The following is a 26354-nucleotide window of genomic DNA, read 5'->3' on the forward strand; positions in this document are numbered from 1 at the left end:
GACGTCAGTTTTGTTTGGGTGCAACGCCGCACGACCCCGCAATTATCAGTTAAAGCGACGCAGTGCCGAATCGCAAAAAGTGCTCTGGATATTTATTATAGCAAAAAGTACAAAATATTGTGTTTTTTTTCTAAATTTTCACTCTTTTTTTGCTTATAGCGCAAAAAATAAAAACCGCAGAGGAGATCAAATACCACCAAAAGAAAAAAAATTAGCTTTTTTTTAAAAAATGGGGATATTTATTATAGCAAAAAGTACAAAATAATGCGTTTTTTTTTCTAAATTGTCGCTCTTTTTTTGCTTATAGTGCGCAAAAAATAAATATCGCAGAGGTGATCAAATACCACCAAAAGAAAGCTCTATTTGTGGGAAAAAAAGGACGTCGATTTTGTTTGGGTGCAACTCCGCCCGACCGCGCAATTGTCAGTTAAAACGACGCAGTGCCGAATCGCAAAAAGTGCTCTGGTCTTTGGGCAGCCAAATGGTCCAGGGCAAAGTGGTTCAAAGAGGACGTACAGGTACGTCCATTTGCCCACCGCTGCCATTGTGCCGACGTATATCGGCGTGCAGCGGTCGGCAAGTGGTTAAGTGGTTAAAACAGCGCAGTTCTTCTGCATAGCAAAAAAAATGCCCTGGTCATGAAGGGGGTAAAACCTTCTGGAGATCAAGTGGTTAAAATTTAGCCCGCAGTCACCCCTTCTAGGGAATATCTAGCTAGTTGGGGTTCATCACAAATGTTCCTCCTGACATTTAGTAGTTGTGAAGACCTCGGCTCTTCCACTTACATTGTAATTATTGCATACGTATTAAAAAATAGTCACGGTGAGTGATTGGTCTCGGGTTGCCGAGCGGCAACTCTCTCCGTCTCAGGGCGGGGAGCCACCACGGAGAGCGGGGAGGCAATTGCTTCCTTTTACAAAACAGGCGTGTAAAGATTGTCGCTGAAAACTTAATTGCTTCTACACCATGTTGGCGGAGAGGGAGCCCGCTGTTTTCAATGTATATATGCAATCTCCTGTATAATGCCGCATCTTTATTTCTCCTCCTGTGCTGAATTGTACGGCTCTGGAAATAGGAGCCAACAGCTTCCAGGACGCCGGCGTAAATGAGCCGTGAAATCCCCGGTGACTATGGTGGATAAATGCCTTGATTACAGAAATATGCAGATGGTGAGATCAGCGGTCCGGGCTTTCTTATTCCATTGCTGGTGTCTTTCTTTTTTTTTACATGGATTTCGCCCTGCAAAGCAGGGAAAAGAAACAAATCGATCTGTGGTAAAAAGCAGTACACATTGTTAGGCACGCAATTAACCCCTTGATCAACCTAGCCTTCCCAGCCAGTGTCATTAATACAGTGACAGTGTATACAGCCATGACCAAAAGTTTTGAGAATGACACAAATATTAATTTTCACAAAGTCTGCTGCTTCGGTTTTTATTATGGAAATTTGCATATATACGATAGAATGTTTTGAAGAGTGATCAGATGAATTGCCATGAAAATGAACTTAATCCCGTAAAAATACATTTCCACTGCCATTTGTGAAGAAGGCATCAGGGCAACCAAGGAAGTCCTGCAAATGCCAGGACCGTCTCCTACAGTTGTATTCAGCTGCGGGATTGGGGGGGCACCACCAGTGCAGAGCTTGCTCAGGAATGGCGGCAGGCAGGTTTGAGGACATCGGCACGCACCGTGAGGAGAAGACCTTTGGAGGATGGCCTGGTGTCAAGAAGGGCAGCAAAGAAGCCACTTCTCTCCAGAAAAAACATCAGGGACAGACTGATGTTCTGCAAAAGGTACAGGGATTGGACTGCTGAGGACTGGGGGAAAGTCATTTTCTCTGATGAATCCCCTTTCCGATTGTTTGGGGCATCCGGAAAAAACCTTGTCCGGGGAAGAAAAGGTGAGCGCTACCATTAGTCCTGTGTCATGCCAACAGTAAAGCATCCTGAGACCAATCATGTGTGGGGTTGCTTCTCAGCCAAGGGAGTGGGCTCACTCACAATTTTGCCACAGCCATGAATAAAGAATGGTACAAGAACCTCCTCTGAGAGCAACTTCTCCCAACCATCCAAAACAAACAAAACAGTTTTGTGAGGAACAATGTCTTTTCCAGAATGATGGAGCACCTCGCCATAATGCAAAAGTGATAACTAAGTGGCTTGGGAACAAAACATTGAAATATTGGGTGCATGGCCAGGAGCCTCCCCAGACCTTAATCCCATTGAGAACTTGTGGTCAGTCCTCAAGAGGCGGGTGAACAAAAAAAAACACCCCACAAATTCTGACAAACTCCAAGCATTGATTATGCAAGAATGGGCTGACATCAGTCAGGATGTGGCCCAGAAGTTAATTGACAGCATACCAACACCTTTGGGATGAATTAGAGCAGAGACGGCGAGCCAGGCCTTCTCGTCCAACATCAGTGCCTGACCTCACACATGCGCTTCTGGAAGAATGGTCAAACATTCCCATAGACACACACCTAAACCTTGTGGACATCCTTCCCAGAAGAGTTGAAGCTGTTATAGCTGCAAAAGGGTGGGCCAACTCAATATTGAACCCTACGAACTAAGACTGGGATGCCATTAAAGTTCATGTGCGTGTAAAGGTGGGTGTCCCAATACTTTTGACAATATAGTGTATTTCCTCTGTGTATTTAGAAGCTTGCCTAGATTTCAGCATGAAGGTTAACCCCTTAGCACCGACCCTACATATATATATATATATGTGGCCTCACGGAAGTGGGTCTTCTCCCATGAGGCTGCATATACGCATACCTGTCTTTGAGCCAGGAGCGTGCTGCACACGGCTCTCACCAAGCAAATGGGACTCCCAATTCCCAGTCACCTGATCGCTGTGACAGTGTCTGATTGGCTATCACAGTGATCAAAGGTCTAGCAGTGAAATTGTGTCTGGACACGGCAAACAAGGAGGCAAGACTCGGGCTAAGACCAAGACACGATCATCCCATGTGTGGTCTGCAGTTCCCAGTTGGTCGAGTTTATCGCCTGCTCAAGAAGGGCAACTATGTGGAGCGGGTCAGGACCGGAGCTGCCATCTATCTGCCTGCCACTTTCAAGTATCTGAGATCTTTGAGCTGGCCGGCAACACTGCCCACAACAAAGTCCGCAAGGATGAGGCGCTCAACAAGCTGCTGGGCGGTATCACAATTGCTCAGGGAGGAGTCCTGCCCAACATCCAGGTCATGCTGCTGTCCAGGAAGACTGGAAGCCACAAGCCCTCCAAGGCCAGGTAAACCAGATCCATTCTCTACATTAGTGAGCAGTCACAAGACTGCCCATGTATTTTGTTTTTTTTCTTGTTTCTCCTTGGAATGGAGAAACAGATAAATAGTTACATAGTTAATCTGGTCAAAAAAATACACAGGTCCATCTAGTATTCTAGCTCAACAAATACAGGATACATTGTATCTTTCTTTCCTTGCAGAACATGCCATTTTGTTTTTTGCTGAAAGTAATGGCTTTCTTCTGGCCACTCTGCCATAAAGCCCAACTCTATGGAGCGTACGGCTTATTGTTGTCCTATGTACAGATACTCCAGTCTCTGCTGTGGAACTCTGCAGCTCCTCCAGGGTTACCTTAGGTCTCTGTGCTCCTCTCTGATTAATGCCCTCCTTGCCTGGTCTGTGAGTTTCGGTGGGCGGCCGTCTCTTGGCAGGTTTGCTGTTGTGCCATGTTCTTTCCATTTGGTTATGATAGATTTGATGGGGCTCCTAGGGATCATCAAAGATTTGGATATTTTTTATAACCTAACCCTGACTTGTACTTCTCAACAACATTGTCCCTTACTTGTTTGGAGAGTTCCTTGGTCTTCATGGCAGTGTTTGGTTAGTGGTGCCTCTTGCTTAGGTGTTGCAGCCTCTGGGGCCTTTCACAAAGGTGTGTCTATGTAATGACAGGTCATGTGACACTTAGATTGCACACAGGGGGACATCATTTCACTAATTATGGGACTTCTGAAGGTAATTGGTTGCACCAGAGCTTTTTTATGGGCTTCATAACAAAGGGGGGTGAATACATACGCACATGTCAATTATCAGTTTTTTATTTCTGAAAAATAGTTTTATGTATATATTTTTCTAATTTTACTTCACCAACTTAGACTATTGTGTTCTGATCCATCACATATAATTCAGATTAAAAAAAAAACATTGAACCAAAGGCTGTAATGTAACAAAATAGGTAAAAAGCCAAGGGACTGTATGTGGTATTGCTGCGATAATCAGGAGCATGAGAATTTTTTGGGGGTTGTTCTTTGGTAGTAAGTTATGGTAATAGCATGAAATAGACAGCTATATTTAAAAAAATGATTATTTTAAACTATTTTGGGCCAGTTATCTATTGATAATAAGGATGAAGTCACAAAGGAATTAAATCTTCAATAGTTGAATCCATGCACTTTGTAGGATCGGATTGAACCCATCTTGGTTCTGTTAGACGTGGAATTCTTGACGCACCGATTATGTCTCCTGTCTGCTGTCCTCAGGTGCCGAGCCCAGGATAGCATGGCTACAGCTTCAAAAATAGCTTTTTCGCAAAACATTACAGTATTTACATGAAACGCGTGTTAACCGAAAAAAAAACACGCAGTCAATTCTCTTTCAATGTCTGCTAAACGCGGCTCGCTGGGCTTCAGCACGACTCTTCCCTACTTTGACTGATTATGTGTTAATGTGAGCATATGGCCCTGTACAGAGGGAATGACGGGCGAGCGGGTTTTATTCTATATATTTAGCATGTGAAAGCAAACAGCGTGTGCGTCTTTGTACTGACTTTGTTATACAAGAGAATAAAGTCTCTGTGCATCGCTAAACATGGAAAATATATACGAGAGATTCCAACTTACAACTAAATTGGGACACACAAATCTTTATTGAAATAAATTCCCTCGGTAGTCACACATGATATAAATCCATTTTATGTGCAAAATGCCATTAGAGACCCAAGATATTACCTTGTAAAATTAACAGTGACATCATCATATACTGAGCCTGTGCAGAGAGCAGACCTTTGGGAGGGGCCCAGCAGGCTCCACCTGCTACAGGATGCCTGCAGAAAACTACAGAAGGGGGGCGGAGACCAGGCCAGTCACCCTACACAAGGTGAGGAGAGTAGAGCTGTGGGAGGGGCGGCTCCACCCACTACAGGGTGCCTGCAGAAGACTACAGAAGAGGGCGGAGACCAGGCCAGTCACCCTACACAAGGTGAGGAGAGTAGAGCTGTGGGAGGGGCGGCTCCACCCACTACAGGGTGCCTGCCGAAAACTACAGAAGGGGGGCGGAGACCAGACCAGTCAACCTGCACAAGGTGAGGGGAGTAGAACTGTGGGAGGGGCGGCTCCACCCACTACAGGGTGCCTGCAGAAATCTACGGAAGGGGGCGTAGACCAGACCAGTCAACCTGCACATGGTGAGGGAGTAGAGCTGTGGGGGGGGGGCAGCAGGCCCCACCCACTACAGGATGCCTGCAGAAAACTACAGAAGAGGGGCGGAGACCAGACCAGTCAACCTGCATAAGGTAAGGGGAGTAGAGCTGTGGGAGGGGTGGCTCCACCCACTACAGGGTGCCTGCAGAAATCTACAGAAGAGAAGCGGAGACCAGACAATCAACCTGCATAAGGTAAAGGAGTAGAGCTGTGGGAGGAGCCCAGCAGGCTCCACCTACTACAGGATGCCTGCAGAAAACTACAGAAGAGGGGCGGAGACCAGACCAGTCAACCTGCACAAGGTGAGGGGAGTAGAGCTGTGGGAGTGGCGGCTCCACCCACTACAGGGTGTCTGCAGAAAACTACAGAAGAGGGGCGGAGACCAGACCAGTCACCCCGCACAAGGTGAGAGAGCAGAGCTGTGGGAGAGGTGGCTCCACCCACTACAGGGTTCCTGCAGAAATCTACAGAAGAGGGGCAGAGACCAGACCAGTCACCTTACACAAGGTGAGGGGATTGGAACTGTGGGAGGGGCAGCTCCACCCACTACAGGGTGCCTGCAGAAATCGACAGAAGTGGGCGTAGACCAGACCAGTCAACCTGCACAAGGTGAGGAAGTAGAGCTGTGGGAGGGGCCCAGCAGGCTCCATCCACTACAGGGTGCCTGCAGAAATCTACAGAAGAGGGGCGTAGACCAGACCAGTCACCCTGCACAAGGTGAGGGGAGTAGAGCTGTGGGAGGGGCCCAGCAGGCTCCACCCTCTACAGGATGCCTGCAGAAAACTACAGAAGAGGGGCAGAGACCAGAGCAGTTAACCTGCACAAGGTGAGGGAGTAGAGCTGTGGGAGGGGCCCAGCAGGCTCCACCCACTACAGGATGCCTGCAAAAAACTACAGAAGAGGGGCGGAGACAAGACCAGTCACCCTGCACAAGGTGAGGGAGTAGATCTGTGGGAGGGACCCAGCAGGCTCCACTCACTACAAGATACCTACAGAAGAGGGGCGGAGACCAGTCACCCTGCACAAGGTGAGGGAGTAGAGCTGTGGGAGGGGCGGCTCCACCCACTACAGGGTGCCTGCAGAAATCTACAGAAGGGGGGTGTAGATCAGACCAGTCACCCTGCACAAGGTGAGGGGAGTAGAGCTGTGGGTGGGGCCCAGCAGGCTCAGAAGCGAACGCATACGTGAGTAGCGCCCGCATATGAAAACGGTGAAAACGGTGTTCAAACCACACATGTGAGGTATCGCCGTGATCGTTACAGCGAGACCTCCTTTGTAACTCAAAACATGCAAACGGTAGAATTTTTTAAACGTCGCCAATGGAGATTTTTAAGGATAAAAGTTTGTCGCCGTTCCACGAGCGGGCGCAATTTTGAAGTGTGACATGTTGGGTATCAATTTACTCGGCGTAAAGTTATCTTTCGCAATATAAAATAAATTGGGCTAACTTTACCGGTGTCTTATTTTTTAATTCAAAAAAGCTTATTTTTTCCCTAAAAAGTGCGATTGTAAGACCGCTGCGCTATTCTCCAGGGTGTTAGAAAAAAATATATAATGTTTAGGGATTCTAAGTCATTTTCTAGCAAAAACAAATGATTTTAACTTGTAAACACTTGTGAAAAATAGACTAGTTCCTTAAGTGGTTAAAGAAGATGCCTTGTGTATGTGAATAGATCACATCCACGCTGTCAGTTTGTGTGTAACTTACCTCCTTTATTTGTATACAGTAGGTTTCTGCGTCTGTGATGTCACTCCTTCTCCTGGCTGAATTTCAAAGTTCTCTGACTTACTGTTTTCTTCCTTTTCCTGTCCTGATACTACATGTCCCATGATCCTCTGAGCCTCTGGTGGCACCGCTGCGTGCTCGCTCCCGAGCCACTGCTCTATGCATCCATAAAACATAGAGCCGCAGCTTGGCCCCGCCCCCCCACTCTTGACCCCGCCCCCTCCTCTCCTTATTGGCTGACCAGCTGTGATTGTCAGCAGCGGGAGCCAGTGGGCTCCCTCTACGGTCTCAGCCAATGAGGAGGGAGAGTCCCTGGACAGCCAAGGCTAACATGAACATCGCTGGATCCGAGGGGGCTCAGGTAAGGATTGGGGGGTAGGCCGGGGCACTGCACGTGAAAAATGCATAGAAGGTAAAAAAACCTGCAGCCTTTAGAACCACTTTAATCCCTGCCCGACCGCCGCACGTCGATATACGTCAACAGAATGGCACGTTTGGGCAAAAGGGCGTACAGATACGTCCCCTTTAAGATGCGGCATTGTGGGCGCATGCTCTGCGCCCGCGGGTCCCGGGGAATCGATGCCCGCCGGGGGCCCGCGATCGTGTCACGGAGCGGAAGAACGGGGAGATGCCTATGTAAAGAAGTAATTTCCCCGTTCTGCCTAGTGACATGACAGAGATCTCCGCTCCCTGTCATCGAGAGCGGTGATCGCTGTCATGTCAGTGGTAGCCCCTCCCCCCCACAGTTAGAATCACTCCCTAGGACACACTTAACCCCTTCATCGCCCCCTAGTGGTTAATCCCTTCCCTGACAATGTCATTTACACAGTAATCAGTGCATTTTTATAGCATTGATCGCTGTATAAATGACAATGGTTCCAAAATAGTGTCAAAGGTGTCCGATGTGTCCGCCGTAATGTCGCAGTCATGATAAAAAACGCAGATCGCCGCATTACTAAAAAAAAAAAAAAAAAAAAAAAAAATGCGATAAAACTATCCCCTATTTTGTAGACACTATAAGTTTTGCGCAAACCAATCAATATACACTTATTGCGATTTTTTTTTTACCAAAAAAATGTAGATGAATACGTATCGGGCTAAACTGAGGGAAAAAATTGTTTTTTTATATATCTTTGGGGGATATTTATTATAGCAAAAAGTAAAAAATATTGCTTTTTTTTTTTCAAAATTGTCGCTTTTTTTTGTTTATAGCACAAAAAATAAAAACTGCAGAGGAGATCAAATACCACCAAAAGAAAGCTTTATTTGTGGGGGGAAAAAAGAACATCAATTTTATTTGGGTGCAACGTCGCACGACCGGTGTGCAATGCAGCGCAGCGTTCAAGGGGTTAAAGCAGGCAATAAAAAAATTTCGGATTGCTTGTCACATCGCCCTCTGAAGAGTAATCTGAACACGGATCAGAACGGTGCAGTGTTTCGTTTTGTTTCAAATCATTATTTACATAAATTTGTTTAGTTCTTTTTTTTTTTCCAATAAAGTTTTTTTATTGAAGGAAATAAAAGCAGATTACAATATCATCATGTACACAATATGTAAATACAGAAGAGTACTTGGAGTAGATCTGTGGTGTAGAACGTCTACAAATCAAACAAAACTCTTTAGTCAGCCCTAATGTCTAATAACGATTCCATACGGGATTGAGCGAGATAAGAACTCATCTGTAGCTGAGTCTGTAAGAGATAATCTTTTATATATTATATCTTTTATATATTTTATGTTATGTTGTCAAAGAGAATGAGGATGGGCGCTTCTGGTTGGTTAATAGTTTATATGATTATGTGAGATACGAGTCTAAGTGGTGTAATGTTGCGTTAAAGGAGCGTTCCATCAGGAACAGCGAGATGATATTAGATAGTAGAACATACGCCTGAGGACTAAGCTAAGGTGATTTATGGATGTACAGTATCTCCCAAAAGTAAGTACACCCCTCACATTTTTGTAAATATTTTCTTTTATCTTTTCATGTGACAACACTGAAGAAATGACACTTTGCTACAATGTAAAGTAGTGAGTGTGCAGCTCAGTGGCGGCCCGCCCTCCAGGCAGTCACAAAAAAAATGTCAAAAAAATTTTTTTTAAAGCTGGCCCTTTAAAAAAAAATATACAAAAAAAGGTCCTTAAGTGCACTGTGTTCGGACGCCGGACATAGTGCGACGCCGGACAAAGTGCACTTATGGGAAGCGCCACGTCTATGCAATCACGAGATTGCATACGTGGCGCGTTTAGCCCACCTTGCGGCACTTTCTGAAGCGCCGAGTAGCTTCCGCCCGGCGCTAGTATCTATTATCTAGCGGTTTGATTGATATCTGAGTATGATGTCACTTCCTGTTTCTCTCTCCAATTGCGCCCAGGAGAGAGAAACAGGAAGTATGAGAAGAACGGACCTCTCCACAGGAGACACCGCTGGAGAGGACAACACTCAGCAAGGTAAGAAACGGGGGTAGGGGGGGTTTGATGGTGACACACCCTGCTGCACTTAGTGACACATGCTGCTGCAATTTGGTGGGACACAGGCTGCATGTAAGGACTCCGCTGGGTGCACCTGATGTAAGGAGGGACTCCGCTGGGGACACCTGATGGCATCTGGTGGCAGGCGATGTGGCTAGTGACACGCTCAGGGCTCCCACTGATTCTGCATTATGGTGAGTTGAATGATTTCATTTTATATTACAATGTAATAATAGAAATATTGCGCTTCAATCATTCTGACACCATAACAACCATGGTGCCAGGATGATTGAAGCGCTAACACCAGGTGTTTGGAGTATCTTTACCTGCTGATTGTTAAACTTTCTAGAATACACAGATTTCTATTGTTGTGTAGGATCTGGGCCTGCTGTCCTTCCATCCCTCTCTCCCTCTCCCTCCATCCCTCGTTCATCTCAGACACTAAACACACCACCTTAGAGCCAGGCCCACTATTTCGCTGAAACCACACCCATTTTCACCAAGTGGGAGGGGTCAAAAAGGAAGGACAGGGCCTGGCGCCCCCCCATCCTAAAACTTCACTAGCCGCCACTGGTACAGCTTGTATAACAGTGTAAATTTGCTGTCCCCTCAAATTAACTCAACACACAGCCATTAATGTTTAAACTGCTGGCAACAAAAGTGAGTACACCCCTAAGTGAAAATGTCCAAATTGGGCCCAATTAGCTATTCTCCCTCCCTGGTGTCATGTGACTCGTTAGTGTTACAAGGTCTCAGGTGTGAATGGGGAGCAGGTGTGTTAAATTTAGTGTTATCGCTCTCACTCTCTCATACTGGTCACTGGGAGTTCAACATGGCACCTCATGGCAAAGAACTCTCTGAGGATCTGAAAAAAAGAATTGTTGCTCTACATAAAGATGTCCTAGGCTATAAGAAGATTGCCAAGACCCTGAAACTGAGCAGCAGCACGGTGGCCAAGATCATACAGCGGTATAACAGGACAGGTTCCACTCAGAACAGGCCTCGCCATGGTCCACCAAAGAAGTTGAGGGCACGTGCTCAGCGTCATATCCAGAGGTTGTCTTTGGGAAATAGACATATGAGTGCTGCCAGCATTGCTGCAGAGGTTGAAGGGGTGGGGGGGTCAGCCTGTCAGTACTCAGACCATATGCCGCACACTGCATCAAATTGGTCTGCATGGCTGTCGTCCCAGAAGGAAGCCTCTTCTAAAGATGATGCACAAGAAAGTCCGCAAACAGTTTGCTGAAGACAAGCAGACTAAGGACATGGATTACTGGAACCATGTCCTGTGGTCTGATGAGACCAAGATAAACTTATCTGGTTCAGATGGTGGCAAGCGTGTGTGGGGGCAACCAGGTGAGGTGTACAAAGACAAGTGTGTCTTGTCTACAGTCAAGCATGGTGGTGGGAGTGTCATGGTCTGGGGCTGCATAAAACACATTTACGTTTTTGGTTGTAACATGACAAAATGTGGACAGTTTCAAGGGGTGTGAATACTTTTTCAAGGCACTGTATACATAAGTAATGACAAATAGACAAATACCCCCCCCCCCACACACTCTCGCCCCATGGGTTTGTAAAGAGGGGAATGAACCTGAACATAAAATATCGTCCCTTTTAATTAATGGAATACAAATCCAACACAGAGGAGCCAAAATAAATAGAGTATATGTAATGAAACACAAATGTCTCTGCGGATCCCGACCCAAGTTCGAGGAATATTTGGCAGCCGTCTCTGGCACATAAGTATGTCACCATCTGCCCGGTGTCTCCACTCACACGTACATAATGACCTGTGTGTGGAGGGCAGGATGCAATCTATAGAACGGACATCACCGGGTGCTGGGGGGGGGGGGACCTTATCTACACAAATACACAGAAATCACGTCGCTTTAAAAAGTGTTTATTTCAATTTTGGTATTTCAGGCAACAGAGTTCAGAATAAGTCATAAAATTATTTCAAAAAAAAAATTTGATAAATTGAACTTTTCGAATATTTGATTTCTTTGACTCATTTCTATGACTGCCCCCCAAATCCCTGCAGTACTGCAAGAATAAAGTAGCCCACAACACTGAAAATAATACCGCCCAAGCTTGTCAGGCTCCAGTAGACTTCAACAAAATGGCGGCCGTCTGCATACAGACACTGACCCCCCCCCCCTCCCGCCATTGCATGACTGTGAATGAAATAGGTGAAAGGTGGCTTCAGCTCCTGTTCTCCACCTGAAGAGAACTCCTCTGACGCTTTACACCCTTTTTTGGGGCATAGGCTCCATTCACACATGCGACTTTGGACATGACAAGTAGCAGCCCATTCGTTTCAATGGCACCCGTACATATCGGTTGCGACTTAAACTCACAGTGATTTTGAAAAGGTGTCTGCACTACTTTTGTGTGCGATTTTTGATGCGACTTAGGTCAATTAGGTGCAAAATCAGATCAATGTCATGCTAGTGTGAATGGAGCCTAATGGTAGAGCCCAATCTTCTATGATTAAAGCCAAATTTTATACTTACCTGCTCTGTGCAATGTCTCTTCTGGGGTCACCTGCCAGCATTCCTGGATCCTCCTCTTCTGGCTGTGCCACCAAGCGAAGTCACCTTGTATTGTGGCACACTCACAGGCACAATTCTGAGCTGCACTATCTGCATCCATAGACACAGACAGCGAGGCTCGGCCCCCGCTCGCTCCTCAAAGGATTTGATTGACAGCAGCAGGAGCCAGTGGCTCCCTTTGCTCTCAGCAAAGCCTGTAAGAGCCAGGAGAAGAGGAGAGTGTTGCTGCAGATGGGCACAGCGCGGGATCAAGACCAGGCTCAGGTAAGTAGGGGAGGGGGTTGAGGGGTTATACACATACTGAGACATGTTTTACCAATGCAGTGGCGGCCGGTGGTTTTGTTTGGGAGGGCGGCAAACAACCCCCCCTTTGGTTGGTGGCATTTGAGTCAACACCCCCCCCGCCCCCCACCAGGTTGCTGGCTATGACAGGCAGCAGGTTCTGGTGGTAGTGGCGGGCCTCGGCGGAATGCGGGCTTCAAAGGGTTGCGGGTCCATCAGCAGCGGGCTTCTATGAATGGCGGGTGGGCTCCTGTGTCTTCTATGCGGCTCCTCCCTTCTTCTCCTAGGCCTGGGTTGGCTCCAGCACAATGCCCTGTGCCCTGAGCTAACCCTATTTTGAAGCCTATTAGAACCTCTAAGAGATCATGGGAGGATCCCAGGGTAATGAAGACTACTTAGGGGAACATCTCTGTGTTTGAGTCGTTGTCATAGAAACATTTGTAACGAGGAGGAGTTAGTAAGATGACCACGCCCATGTGGGGGGGCGCCAGAAATATTTCTGCACCCAGGTGTCCGTGTCCCTAGGATCGGCCCTGCAGATGGGGACACTAGTTCTGGTGACTACCAAAGATGTCTCACTTTGGAAGCATTTACTCTTGCTTCCTGTTTGGCTATGGGGCAGGGAATGATGGTAAATGGTTCACCCATGATGGGTCTCCTTTACGCGAAACAAAGGCTTTCGAGAGATGATGACCTTGAGATAAATTTCAGTTGGCTGGTGCTCATGACAAGGCTCTTGAAGTCACTTGTAGACAATGTCTGGAGATCATTCAAAGATGACCACACACTCTGAGATTTCTCTTTTTCAGCCCCACAGTCTAAAGGAGAAATAACAATTGGCCCCCTATCAATGCTAAGAAGCATGGGTGGAGTAATCTCCAGTGACAGCTATTGCATTCTGACAGCTGGCAACCATGGCTCTCAGAATACCTGAACAGTGTCTGGATCTGATAAGATCCAGGTGCTACCATACCCAAATCCATAGCTCCACTCAAGACTTCGCTCCTTTTATACATGGACAATCTGGGTGCTGGCTATTATAGTTCGCCTCCAATCTCTATCAAAAATATGAAAGAATGTATCAGCCTTATACCACTCTTAGCTCCTCTTACTGTATTTATTTATTGTCAATAAAATGACTGTATACAACAATGTCTCCACCCAAGAACCAACCTTCCTTAACGTGTTTCATCACTCCTGGCTTGTTCCCCAGGACAGGGGATACGTGATAAATAAGGGAAAAAGAGCTAGGAATGGAGTGTGACTGATTCATTCTTTTATATTGTTGATGGAGAGAGGATCCAGGCACTGTTTGACTGACAATTTTCCACCCAACTTCTAAGGCTTAATGTACACAGGACGCTGAGGCAACCTCCTCAGAACCATTTTTTTACAGCTTGAAATCGGCGTTTAAAACCGCCCGTTTAGTCGCAATTAGCGGCGTTTTGGCGCGTTTGCGTCTAGGAGCGTTTATTTAAGATAATATCATAGGACCCTCCCAAAGCCCCAAAAACAGTATTATATAACTATTTCAGCCATTCTGTGAGACCAGAATGAGTAGCAGCAGCTGAGAGAGCAGCAGTGTACTTGTATCTACCTCAATTTCGGTGCTTTTACTATGGATCTCATAATGAGTATATGAGAGGAAATGCTTCTTTCGTTGCTGTTGATGGGGCTGGAAAGACGTTGGAAATCGCGTGCGATGACCAGAAACCCTAAACCTAGCCCTAACCGGAAAACCTAACCCTAAACTTGTTCTTCAAGGAGAAAACCCTTACCATAACCCTGTAACCCTAATAGGAAACCCTAACCGGAAACCCTAACTTGTTCTTCAAGGGGAAAACCTTAACCCTAACCATAACCCCCTATTCCTAATGGGAAACCCTAATCCTAACCCTAACCCCTAACCCTAACTGGAAACCCTAACCCTAACGAGAAACCATAACCCTTACCATAACCCTAAACTCGTTCTTGTTCTTGTAACTTGTTCTTCAAGGGGAAAACTCTAATCCTAAACATAACCCCCTAACCCTAATGGGAAACCCTAACCCTAACCCTAAACTTGTTCTTCAAATGGAAAACCCTTACCATAACCCCCTAACCCTAATAGGAAACCCTAACCAGAAATCCTAACTTTTTCTTCAAGGGGAAAACCCTAACCCTAACCATAACTCCATAACCTTAATGGGAAACCCTAATCCTAACCCTAACCCCTAACCGGAAACCCTAATCCTAACTGGAAACCATAACCCTTAACATAACCCTAAACTTGTTCTTGTTCTTGTAACTTGTTCTTCAAGGAGAAAACCCTAACCCTAACCATAACTCCATAACCCTAATGGGAAACCTTAATCCTAACTCTAACCCCTAACCAGAAACCCTAATGCTAACGGGAAACCATAACCCTTACCATAACCCTAAACTTGTTCTTGTAACTTGTTCTTCAAGGGGAAAACCCTAACCCTAATCATAACCCCCTAACCCTAATGGGAAACCCTAACCGGAAACCCTAACCCTAAACTTGTTCTACAAGGGGAAAACCCTAACCATAACCCCCTAATCCTAATGGGAAACCCTAACCGGAAACCCTAACCCTAACCCTAAACTTGTTCTTCAAGGGGAAAACCCTAACCATAACCACCTAACCCTAATGGGCAACCCTAACTCTAACTGGAAACCCTAACCCTAAACTTGTTCATCAACTGTACCGCGTTTAGCCGCGTCTTGCATCTGAAATATCGGAAACTTTGGCATCTGAACTGATTTTTTTGCCTTTAAAGAAAAGCCTCTAAACACAACTGCCTAAAAATGACATTAAACGAACCTGTGTACATGTACGAAAGCATTGGATGAGTTCAGGGGCAGCTGAAAAAAGCAGCCGACTGCCTCTGAACATCCATTTACCAGCAGCAGTGTACATGGGGCCATGTTCAGATGGAAGGATGTTGGGTAGATGGGGGCTTACAGGGTCACCTACGACTCAAATTTCATCTGGTTCATAAGGAACCGGCTCAAATATTTTCTCCCTTGTATGGCCAGCTTGGGTGTTTTAAAACAGGTAAACAGGACAAGAATCTTCCTGTAGCCGAAATATCCAAACAGCAGTAATCAGAATGGCCAAACTCGCCTCCCCTCCTCCCGGTAACCCAGTGAAACGATAATGTTCTGTTGTTTCTTCAAACCTAATTTTCTGAGGACTCCTAAGGCTTTAATCTGCCGCGCAGCGTGTGTTCATATCTGGACATGTAATGATCTTCCACAATTAGAATGCAAAGCGTTACTTTGTCTCGGCACAGTTGGTCAGGCATATGCAATCGTTGCTTACAATTATACCGCCGCGGTGCTGCCGCGTACACCGGGCACAATTTACACATGCAACCGCTCGGGTCTAAACTCCGAAAAGACTTTCATCTGTAAGGTCATCTCTTTTTTATGTTTCATTTCTCCCTTGCGGTTGGGAAGGAAGGCCCCGTGGAATAGATAGCAGATAGGTTATATAAAGGAAACATTTTTCTTTTTATATGGATGTTACAATGTGACCTTTCACCTTAGTGCGAAGTGTGAGAAATGAATGGTACAAAGTGAAGTGTGAGCAATTAAGTCTGAGAAAAGGTCTCCGACACAGAGGGACTGGGAGGGACTGGGAGGGACTGGGAGGGACTGGGAGTTCTCTGGGACATTAACCAGTTGTGAATTTTGGGAACGCTACACATGCAGAAGAGACCGTCATCAAAGTATGCAAGGCAGGTGTAGAGTAGTATGCTCTGCCCTTCACCTTCTAAAAAAGATAGTGTGATACAGTGTTTATAAACATTGATCAGATGGGAGATAGAGAGATACAAAGTAACATTGTTTATAAACATTGATCAGACAGGAGATAGAGAGATACAAAGTAACATTGTTTATAAACATTGATCAGACAGGGGTGATAGAGAGATACAAAGTAACATTGTTTATAAACATTGATCAGACAGGAGATAGAGAGATACAAAGTAACATTGTTTATAAACATTGATCAGACAGGAGATAGAGAGATACAAAGTAACATTGTTTATAAACATTGATCAGACAGGGGTGATAGAGAGATACAAAGTAACATTGTTTATAAACATTGATCAGACAGGGGTGATAGAGAGATACAAAGTAACATTGTTTATAAACATTGATCAGACAGGTGATAGAGAGATACAAAATAACATTGTTTATAAACATTCATCAGACGGGAGATGGAGAGATACAAAGTAACATTGTTTATAAACATTGATCAGACCGGTGATAGAGAGAGATACAAAGTAACATTGTTAATAAGCATTGTTCATACAGGAGATAAAGAGATACAATGTAACATTTTTTTTATGAACATGTAGATAGGAGAGAGAGAGAGAGATACAGAGTAACATTGTTTATAAACATGTTCAGGCAGGAGATAGAGAGATACAAAGCAGCATTTTTATAAGTATTATTCAGACAGAAAATAGGGAGATACAAAGTAGCATTGTTTATAAACATTGATCAGATGGGAGATAGAGAGATACAAAGTAACATTGTTAATAAACATTATTCAGACAGGAGATAGAGAAATACAATATAACACTTTTATAAACATTGTGTAGACAGGACAGAGAGAGATACAAAGCAGCATTGTTCATAAACATTGTTCATACAGGTGATAGAGAGATACAAAGTAACATTGTTTATAAACATTGATCAGACAGGAGATAGGGAGATAATAAACATTGATCAGAAAGGAGATAGGGAGATACAAAGTAACATTGTTTATACACATTGTTCAGACAGGAGACAGAGAGATACAAAGAAGCATTTTATAAGTATTGTTCAGACAGAAAATAGAGAGATACAAAGTAACATTATTTATAAACTTTGATCATACAGGAGATAGGGAGATACAAAGTAATATTGTTTATAAATATTGATCAGATGGGAGATAGAGAGATACACAGTAACATTGTTTATAAACATTGTTCAGATATAAGATATAGAGTGACACAAAGTAATATTTCTTATAAACACTGGTCTGACTGTAGACAGAGAGATACAAAGTAAGATTGTTAATAAACATTCTTCAGACAGGAGATAGAGAGATACACAGTAACATTGTTTAAAACCATTAACCAAATTGAGCAGGGAGCTAAGTGTACTTTGAGACCTGAGTAGAGGGAATGGACATGTCCCCCACCTACACAGTCTCATAGGGAAACATGCACAGCTGAGGTTGTCAATCACCTGCTCTGTGTTCGGTGGTGAGGGGGCCATCTACCTGGATTGCTTGGTGTGGACATAACCTGTCACAATTGACTCTTGCAGACAACAGAGGAAGGAGGCAGCAGACAGAAATCACATTCAGTGCTTTGGATTGAGGCAAATACACACTATAGAGGGATATGCTTTGTTCAGTTTTCCGAGGTTTACAACCACTTTAAGGTTGGGGCATCCCCTTTACCTGACTCCTAATTCTGCCCTCCCCCACCCTCCCCCAGTCTGCTATGGCAGGAAAACAGATCCGGCTACTTATAACAGTTGCATATAAAGAAACATTTAATGACCATTTAATGAATGTGTAATCGCATTATTTTTTTATAGATCTGCCCGGAGTTCAGTTTCAAGGTGAATATTACAATAATCTCTCAAAGGTATGAGCTGAGTGAAGATCCACCATAGAGCCCCTCATCCAATCCTCAATCCTTTAATCATTAGGAAATATTTGAAATCTCTGTAGGAGCCGCGAGCGCGTTTTTTTTTTTTTTTTTTTGGCTAAGCGAATCGTCTTCCCATCATTTTTATGGGTTGCGTTCCAAGCCGACAGATTTTATTGACTTTCTTTTGTGTGATCAGTATCTTCGCAGCGCTCCGCACTCTTCTTAGTATGATTTAGAAGAAGAAGAAGAGAATCCAAATTGCTCGATGGATTGAAGTCTTCTTTTATGGGGCGACCAGCGAAGGATTTCACTGCCTGGAGTGGTGACGGACAGCTTGGTCCGGTTCTTTCATCGTTACGTTGCATCTTATTTTTTTTATAATTACTGTTTCTTATTTGGGATAACAGAACAACTTGCAAATCCTCGGCTGGCACAAGATGTGATAACTGGAAGAAAAATATGGCTTAACGTATGGGAACGTTTATCAGAGCAGATATCTGAAACATCGCCAAAATCCCCCATCTATAGTATGAATACATTGATACCGATCTGCGATTAACCACTTCAATACCGGGCGCCTTTACCCCCTTCCTGCCCAGGCCAATTTTCAGCTTTCAGCGCTCACACTTTGAATGACAATTGCGCGGTCATGCAACATTGTACTCATATAAACATTTTTTATCATTTTTGTCACACATACAGAACTCTCTTTTGGTGGTATTTAACCCTTTCATGCCTAAGCCTATTTCTGACAAATCCATTTTTTTTGCTAGAAAATTACTTAGAACCCCCAAAAATTATCTATCTATATATAGATATAGATATCTATATCTATATCTATATATAGATATAGATATAGATATCTATATCTATATATATATATATATAGATATAGATATCTATATCTATATCTATATAGATATACATCTATATATGTATATCTATCTATATACATATATCTATCTATCTATCTATCTATCTAGATAGATAGATAGATAGATAGATAGATAGATAGATAGATAGATAGATAGATAGATAGATAGATAGATAGATAGATAGATAGATAGATAGATAGATAGATAGATAGATAGATAGATAGAAATTCCGGTATATATATATATACAGTGGGGACGGAAAGTATTCAGACCCCCTTAAATTTTTCACTCTTTGTTATATTGCAGCCATTTGCTAAAATCATTTAAGTTCATTTTTTCCCTCATTAATGTACACACAGCACCCCATATTGTACACACAGCACCCCATATTATACACACAGCACCCCATATTGTACACACAGCACCTCATATTGCACACACAGCACCCCATATTGTACACACAGCACCCCATATTGTACACACAGCACCCCATATTGTACACACAGCACTCCATATTGTACACACAGCACCTCATATTGCACACACAGCCCCCCATATTGTACACACAGCACCCCATATTGTACACACAGCACCCCATATTGTACACACAGCACCCCATATTGTACACACAGCACCCCATATTGACAGAAAAACATGGAATTGTTGACATTTTTTGCAGATTTATTAAAAAAGAAAAACTGAAATATCACATGGTCCTAAGTATTCAGACCCTTTGCTGTGACACTCATATATATAACTCAGGTGCTGTCCATTTCTTCTGATCATCCTTGAGATGGTTCTACACCTTCATTTGAGTCCAGCTGTGTTTGATTATACTGATTGGACTTGATTAGGAAAGCCACACACCTGTCTATATAAGACCTTACAGCTCACAGTGCATGTCAGAGCAAATGAGGATCATGAGGTCAAAGGAACTGCCTGAAGAGCTCAGAGACAGAATTGTGGCAAGGCACAGATCTGGCCAAGGTTACAAAAAAAAATTTCTGCTGCACTTAAGGTTCCTAAGAGCACAGTGGCCTCCATAATCCTTAAATGGAAGATGTTTGGGATGACCAGAACCCTTCCTAGAGCTGGCCGTCCGGCCAAACTGAGCTATCGGGGGAGAAGAGCCTTGGTGAGAGAGGTAAAGAAGAACCCAAAGATCACTGTGGCTGAGCTCCAGAGATGCAGTCGGGAGATGGGAGAAAGTTGTAGAAAGTCAACCATCACTGCAGCCCTCCACCAGTCGGGGCTTTATGGCAGAGTAGCCCGACGGATGCCTCTCAACCACCATCTTATTCTCTAGGATCTCTACTAAAAAAATATATAATGTTTGGGGATTCTAAGTAATTTTCTAGCAAAAAAATAATAATTATAACTTGAAACCAGCAAATGTTAGAAAAAGGTTTAGTGTTTAAGTGGTTAAACTTCCCTCATTTACACACCAAGTCTATTCCTTAGATCTAAAGGACAAATCCTTACAATGTTTATACTTAAGTTCCACTGCTAAAGAATTTTGTGATCCTTGGCAGACTGCCCAGTTTTTTTTCCCCTTTCTTTCGACAGCTGTCAGCTTTACCAGAGCAGCCAGAATTCTCTGCATAGAAAGAATCGGGATATACTTTTCTCAAGATCACAACAGGGGAAAAAAATCACAATAACGATTCTTAACAATTAATTGTGCAGCTCTATCACATGGTATTTGCGCAGCGGTCTTTCAAACGTAATTTTTTGGGGAAAAAAGATACTTTCATGAATTTAAAAAAAAAACAAAAAAAAAAAAAACCAGTAAAGTTTTTTGTATAAATTTTTTGTATAAGATGATGTTATGCCGAGTAAATAGATACCTAACATGTTATGCTTTGAAATTGCACACGCTCGTGGAATGGCGACAAAATACAGTACTTGAAAATCTTCATACGCAACGTTTTAAAAAAAATTTAACCGTTACTAGGTTAGAGTTATAGAGGAGGTCTTTTGCTAGAATTATTGCTCTCACTCTGACAATCGCGGCAAAACCTCACATGTGTGATTTGAACACTGTTTACATTTTTGGGCGCGACTTTGCGTTTTCTTTGCTGCGCGAGCTTGCGGGGACGGGGCACTCTAAAAAAAAAAAAAAAAAAAGTTTTCTTATTTATTTTATTTTATTTTTTCACATTGTCCTTTTAAAAAAAGAAAACAAAAAAAACATTCTGATCACTTTTATTGCTGTCTCAAGGAATGTAAACATCCCTTGTGACAGTAATAGGCGGTGACAGGTACTCTTTATGGGGGGGGGGGGTCGGGGGGGTCTAAGAGACCCCAAATCCCTCCTTTGCATTTAAAAGTATTCAGATCGCCAATATCCGCGATTCTGAAAACTGTCATTTTTTTTTTAAATCGGCCGCAATTGGCAGTCGAGCAAACCGGAAGTGACGTTGTGACGTTGTGACGTTGTGACGTCATGACGTCATGACGTCGTGACGTTGTGACGTTGCTTCTGGTATTTTACATCGGAGACCCGATCGGAGCTGAATCCGGCTTTGTTCGGGTCTCAGCTTAGGCGGCGGACGCGCCGGCTGGTGGCTCGGGTCTCCCGGTGGGACGGGAGGCCCCGGGAAGAGCAGCGGAAGGCGGTGGGAGTGGGAGGGGGGGAACGTCCTCTCCCGCTTCTTTAGGATAACAGCCGAGCGGCTTTTAGCCGCATTGGTTGTTATCACTAAAGAGCCAACCGCCGGATCTAAAAAAAAAAGGTACCGGGGGTGATGCCTGCAGCTGCATATCACCCCGGGAAAATTCAAGCCATGAACGCAAATTTGCGTACGGTCGGCGCAAAGGGGTTACTCACCACTAGGTTTTTTATTTTTTGCTAAATAAACACAAAAAGGCAGAAAATTTTGGGAAAAAAAAAAAAACGTGTTTTACTTCTTTTCTGCTATAAAATTTTGCAAATGATCTCTCTTCATAAATTAAGGCCAACATTTATTCTGCTACATTTCTTTGGAGAAAATAACCCAAATCAGTGTATATTATTTAGCCTGTAGGAAAGTTATAGAGTCCACACACTATGGGATATACACTATATTACCAAAAGTATTTGGACGCCGGCCTTTACATGAACTTTAATGGGATCCCAGTCTTAGTCCGTAGGGTTCAATATTGAGTTGGCTCCGCCCCTTTACAGCTATAACAGCTTCAACTCTTCTGGGAAGGCCGTCCACAAGGTTTAGGAGGGTGTCTATGGGAATGTTTGACCATTCTTCCAGAAGAGCATTTGTGAGGTCAGGCACTGATGTTGAACGAGAAGGCCTGGCTCGCAGTCTGCGCTCTAATTCATCCCAAAGGTGTTCTATCGGGTTGAGGTCAGGACTCTGTGCAGGCCAGTCAAGTTCCTCCACCCCAAACTCGCTCATCCACACTATATTGTCAAAAGTATTTGGCCACCCCTCCAAATCATTTGGTGGAGGGGGGATTATGGTGGGGGGTTGTGTTTCAGGGGTTGGGCTTGGCCCCTTAGTTCCAGTGATGGGAACTCTTAAGGCGTCAGCATACCAAGACATTTTGGACAATTTCATGCTCCCCAACTTTGTGGGAACAGTTTGGGGACGGCCCCTTCCTGTTCCAACATTACTGAACACCAGTGCACAAAGCAAGGTCCATAAAGACATGGATGAGCGAGTTTTGGGTGGAGGAACTTGACTGGCCTGCACAGAGTCCTGACCTCAACACCTTTGGGATGAATTAGAGTGTAGACTGTGAGCCAGGCCTTCTCCTCCAACATCAGTGCCTGACCTCACAAATGCTATTCTGGAAGAATGGTCAAACATTCCCATAGACACACTCCTAAACCTTGTGGACGGCCTTCCCAGAAGAGTTGAAGCTGTTATAGCCATAAAAATCACACAGTGTAAGGACATGCGCAGGAACATAACAGGGGAATGCTGATGTGTTTCGGGGGGCACACCCCCTTCCTCAGAGCTAGGCTAAACAGGACCACCATAGGCAAGCGCTTTTATAAGAACGAACGCGCAGAATCCAAAACCCGAAAGATCCGAAATAAAAAAATGCTTTATTTTGGTATCCATTATATTTTCGTATCGTTGCGACAAGAGTTGACAATAGCGGTCTGTGCCTATCAAACCTGCGGTTGAATGTGCATTTATGGTCAAATGCTCCGCCCATAGGCTATAGAAGAATTCTAATGTTGTTCGACTAATAATAATAATTAATAATTATAATCATTACTAATCAAACAACATTAGAACTCTACTATAGCTTGTGGGCGGAGCATGTGACCGGAAATGTACGATCGCGGCGTTGTACAGTTTAGCTGCTTTGTCAAATCTTCTTAGAACATCCGGCAGACGCCATAAACCTTCAATTGACAGATTCGACCTTAATTAATTTGGATTTTCGGATGAATGCATTCTTTAGCGAAACAAAAATACAGTGGAACCTTGGATAACGAGCATAATCCGTTCCAGGAAAATGCTTGTAATCCAAAGCACTCGCATATCAAAGCGAGTTTTCCCATAAAAGTCAATGGAAATGAAGATAACTTGTTCCGCATTGACTTCTATTGCATGCAGTACCGCATGTGGCCAGAGAGGTGGGGGATGCCGGAGAGACTCGGAAATACTTGGAGACCGCTCAGATGCACTCGGAAAGAGTGGGATATGATTTCATTAATGGTGACCCCACAATAGGGAGAAAAATTTTTCGTGGAAGGGAGTTTAATAAGACTCGTTGCCACTCATTAAAATTAGAAGAAAAGAGGTTTAACCTTAAACTACGTAGAGGGTTCTTTACTGTAAGAGCGGCAAGGATGTGGAATGCCCTTCCACAGGCGGTGGTCTCAGCGGGGAGCATTGATAGTTTCAAGAAACTATTAGATAAGAACCTGAACGATCAAAACATACAGGGATATACAATGTAATACTGACATATAATCACACACATAGGTTGGACTTGATGGACTTGTGTCTTTTTTCAACCTCACCTACTATGTAACTATATAGATCTGCTACCTCATATTTATGAGGTAAATAGCAGATTTACTGTCTGGGAAACGTGTTAGGAAGTTTCTTCATCTCTCTGCAAATTTTGACTTGTAGATGTGAAGATAATTGAATTCTTAAACCAAAAGGTAGGTTTAATATACATGAGCCATGCAGTGGTTTTGGAGATGATAGGAGGACAATGTTTTTATACAGAGGTGTAACTAGAACCTTCAGGGCCCCGGTGCAAGAAAGCGTGAAGGGCCCCCCTGACCCCCATCTGGGGCCCTTCCCTCTGGGCTCCTCTGCCCCTCCCCCCCTTTTCAAGGGCTTGTAGTTCGGCCTTCTCTGGATCCCCTTCCCCCCTGACTTGTGTATGGCTCAGCAAAAGTTACCGTGGCAGGGGCATGGCGAGCTAGACACTGCGCATAGACCTGGATGCAGGGCCTGGATAGGAGGGGCAGCGGGGTTGATATACAGAGGAACTGTCACCCCCACTGCCCCTCCTATCCAAGTGCACAGGGGAGCCGCATGGACCCCCTGGAGCATGGGGCCGGGTCACAATTGAGACCCCTGAGACCCCTATAGCTACGCCCCTGTTTTTTATAGATAACTCTGGCAAATGCAGAGGCACTGCATCTCGACTGGTATTATTCTAAGTGTTTTAACGTATATAAATCAGGTTATAACTTCCACCATAGCAAACTATATGGCTTCTCTGGGGCCCGGGAGATGGGGGGGATGGAATATCTGGTGCATGCTGCCCTCATTGTGTCCCTTAACCCCCCCTGCCAGCCTCCACCAGTTGCAGATCCCCTAATCTTCCATAGGTCTTCAAGCTTCTTCATAGGTCCTCAAGCTCCCATGGTGATCCCCAACCTTCCACAGTGTCTCCATCAGCTCTCATAGTGTTTTTGGATGATGTCATTGCTGTAATGCTTGAATATATATTTTCTATGGAGAAGCTGTCGAGTTGCCGGCCTGAACTTTCTATGGATCTTTTTTGGGTTTAATTAGCCAGAGCACCGACTACGCTACACACCGACTATACTACATAGCGGTTGAGCTTGGGTGAGTTTTTCTCTTGGACTTGTTGGACTTGTGTCTTTTTTCAACCTCACCTGCTATGTAACTATTTCATTATTTCCCACAATTTTTTGGAAATAAAGAAAGCTGCTGGTATTTAGGGTGTTAAACCATGGAGCTTGGTTATGCTGCACTAGATATATGAGACATTTGCAAGAAACATACGTGATTCCTCCTTTTCTGTCACTTTGTGGCCATATCTGTCACATACGGAACTAGGATGCCTTTCCAAAGGTCATCAAAGCCAACTTTACTAGGACGCATTAGACAAGAGCAACATTTATGTTCATGGTATCAGACAAGTTTGTCTCAATGCCTAGTCAGGCAGCACAGGGGGGCTCCGAGGTCAGCCGCCCGCTCTGTTGCATTGCAGTGCTGGGGGTTCTGGGTTCCACCAGGTCCCTGTCGACATGGAGTCTGTACATCGTCCTTCACTTTCTAAAGGTGTCCTCAGGGATTCTGTCTCTCAGTTCAGCAAATGCTAATACTTCTGCATGTGTACCAGCACACAGACAAGCTCAGGCTCATATTCAGCGTGCACTGACAACGTAGGCTCATCTCCGCGCACCAGCGCGCATCTTCGCGCATTGGCGCCAAATGACCACTTAAGGACCGAGCCTCTTTCTGGGATTTGGTGTTTACAAGTTAAAAACATTTTTTTTGCTAGAAAATTATTTAGAACCCCAAAAAGTTATTATTTTTTTTTTTTTTAACACCCTAGAAAATAAAATGGCGTTCATTGCAATACTTTCTGTCACACCATATTTGCGCAGCGGTCTTACAAGCGTACTTTTTTTGGAAAAAATACTGTTTTTTTTAATTAAAAAATAAGACAACAGTAAAGTTAGCCCAATTTTTTTTTATAGTGTGAAAGATGATGTTACGCCCAGTAAATTGATACCCAACATGTCACGCTTCAAAATTGCGCCCGCTTTTGGAATGGCGACAAACTTTTATCCTTAAAAATCTCCATAGGCGACGTTTAAAAAATTCTACAGGTTGCATGTTTTGAGTTACAGAGGAGGTCTATAGCTAGAATTATTGCTCTCACTCTACCGTTCGCGGCGATACCTCACATGTGTGGTTCGAAAATCCTTTTTCATATGCGGGCGCTGCTCACGTATGTGTTTGCTTCTGCACGCGAGCTTGGCGGAACGGGGCACGTTTACATTATTTATTTATTTTTTCTTATTTATTTTACCATTTATTTTTTATTTTTACACTGTTCTTTAAAAAAAAATAAAAATGTGTCACTTTTATTCCTATAACAAGGAATG

At 44.1% G+C, this 26354-nt stretch overlaps 1 pseudogene; it reads left to right on the forward strand.

The window, feature by feature from the left end:
* Positions 1–1130: 1130 nt before the first annotated feature.
* Positions 1131–3258, forward strand: LOC141107352 (histone H2A type 2-B-like; annotated as a pseudogene).
* Positions 3259–26354: the final 23096 nt, after the last annotated feature.

Source organism: Aquarana catesbeiana, linkage group LG09 (genome assembly GCF_042186555.1).
Source record: "Aquarana catesbeiana isolate 2022-GZ linkage group LG09, ASM4218655v1, whole genome shotgun sequence".
Taxonomy (NCBI): Eukaryota; Metazoa; Chordata; class Amphibia; order Anura; family Ranidae; genus Aquarana; species Aquarana catesbeiana.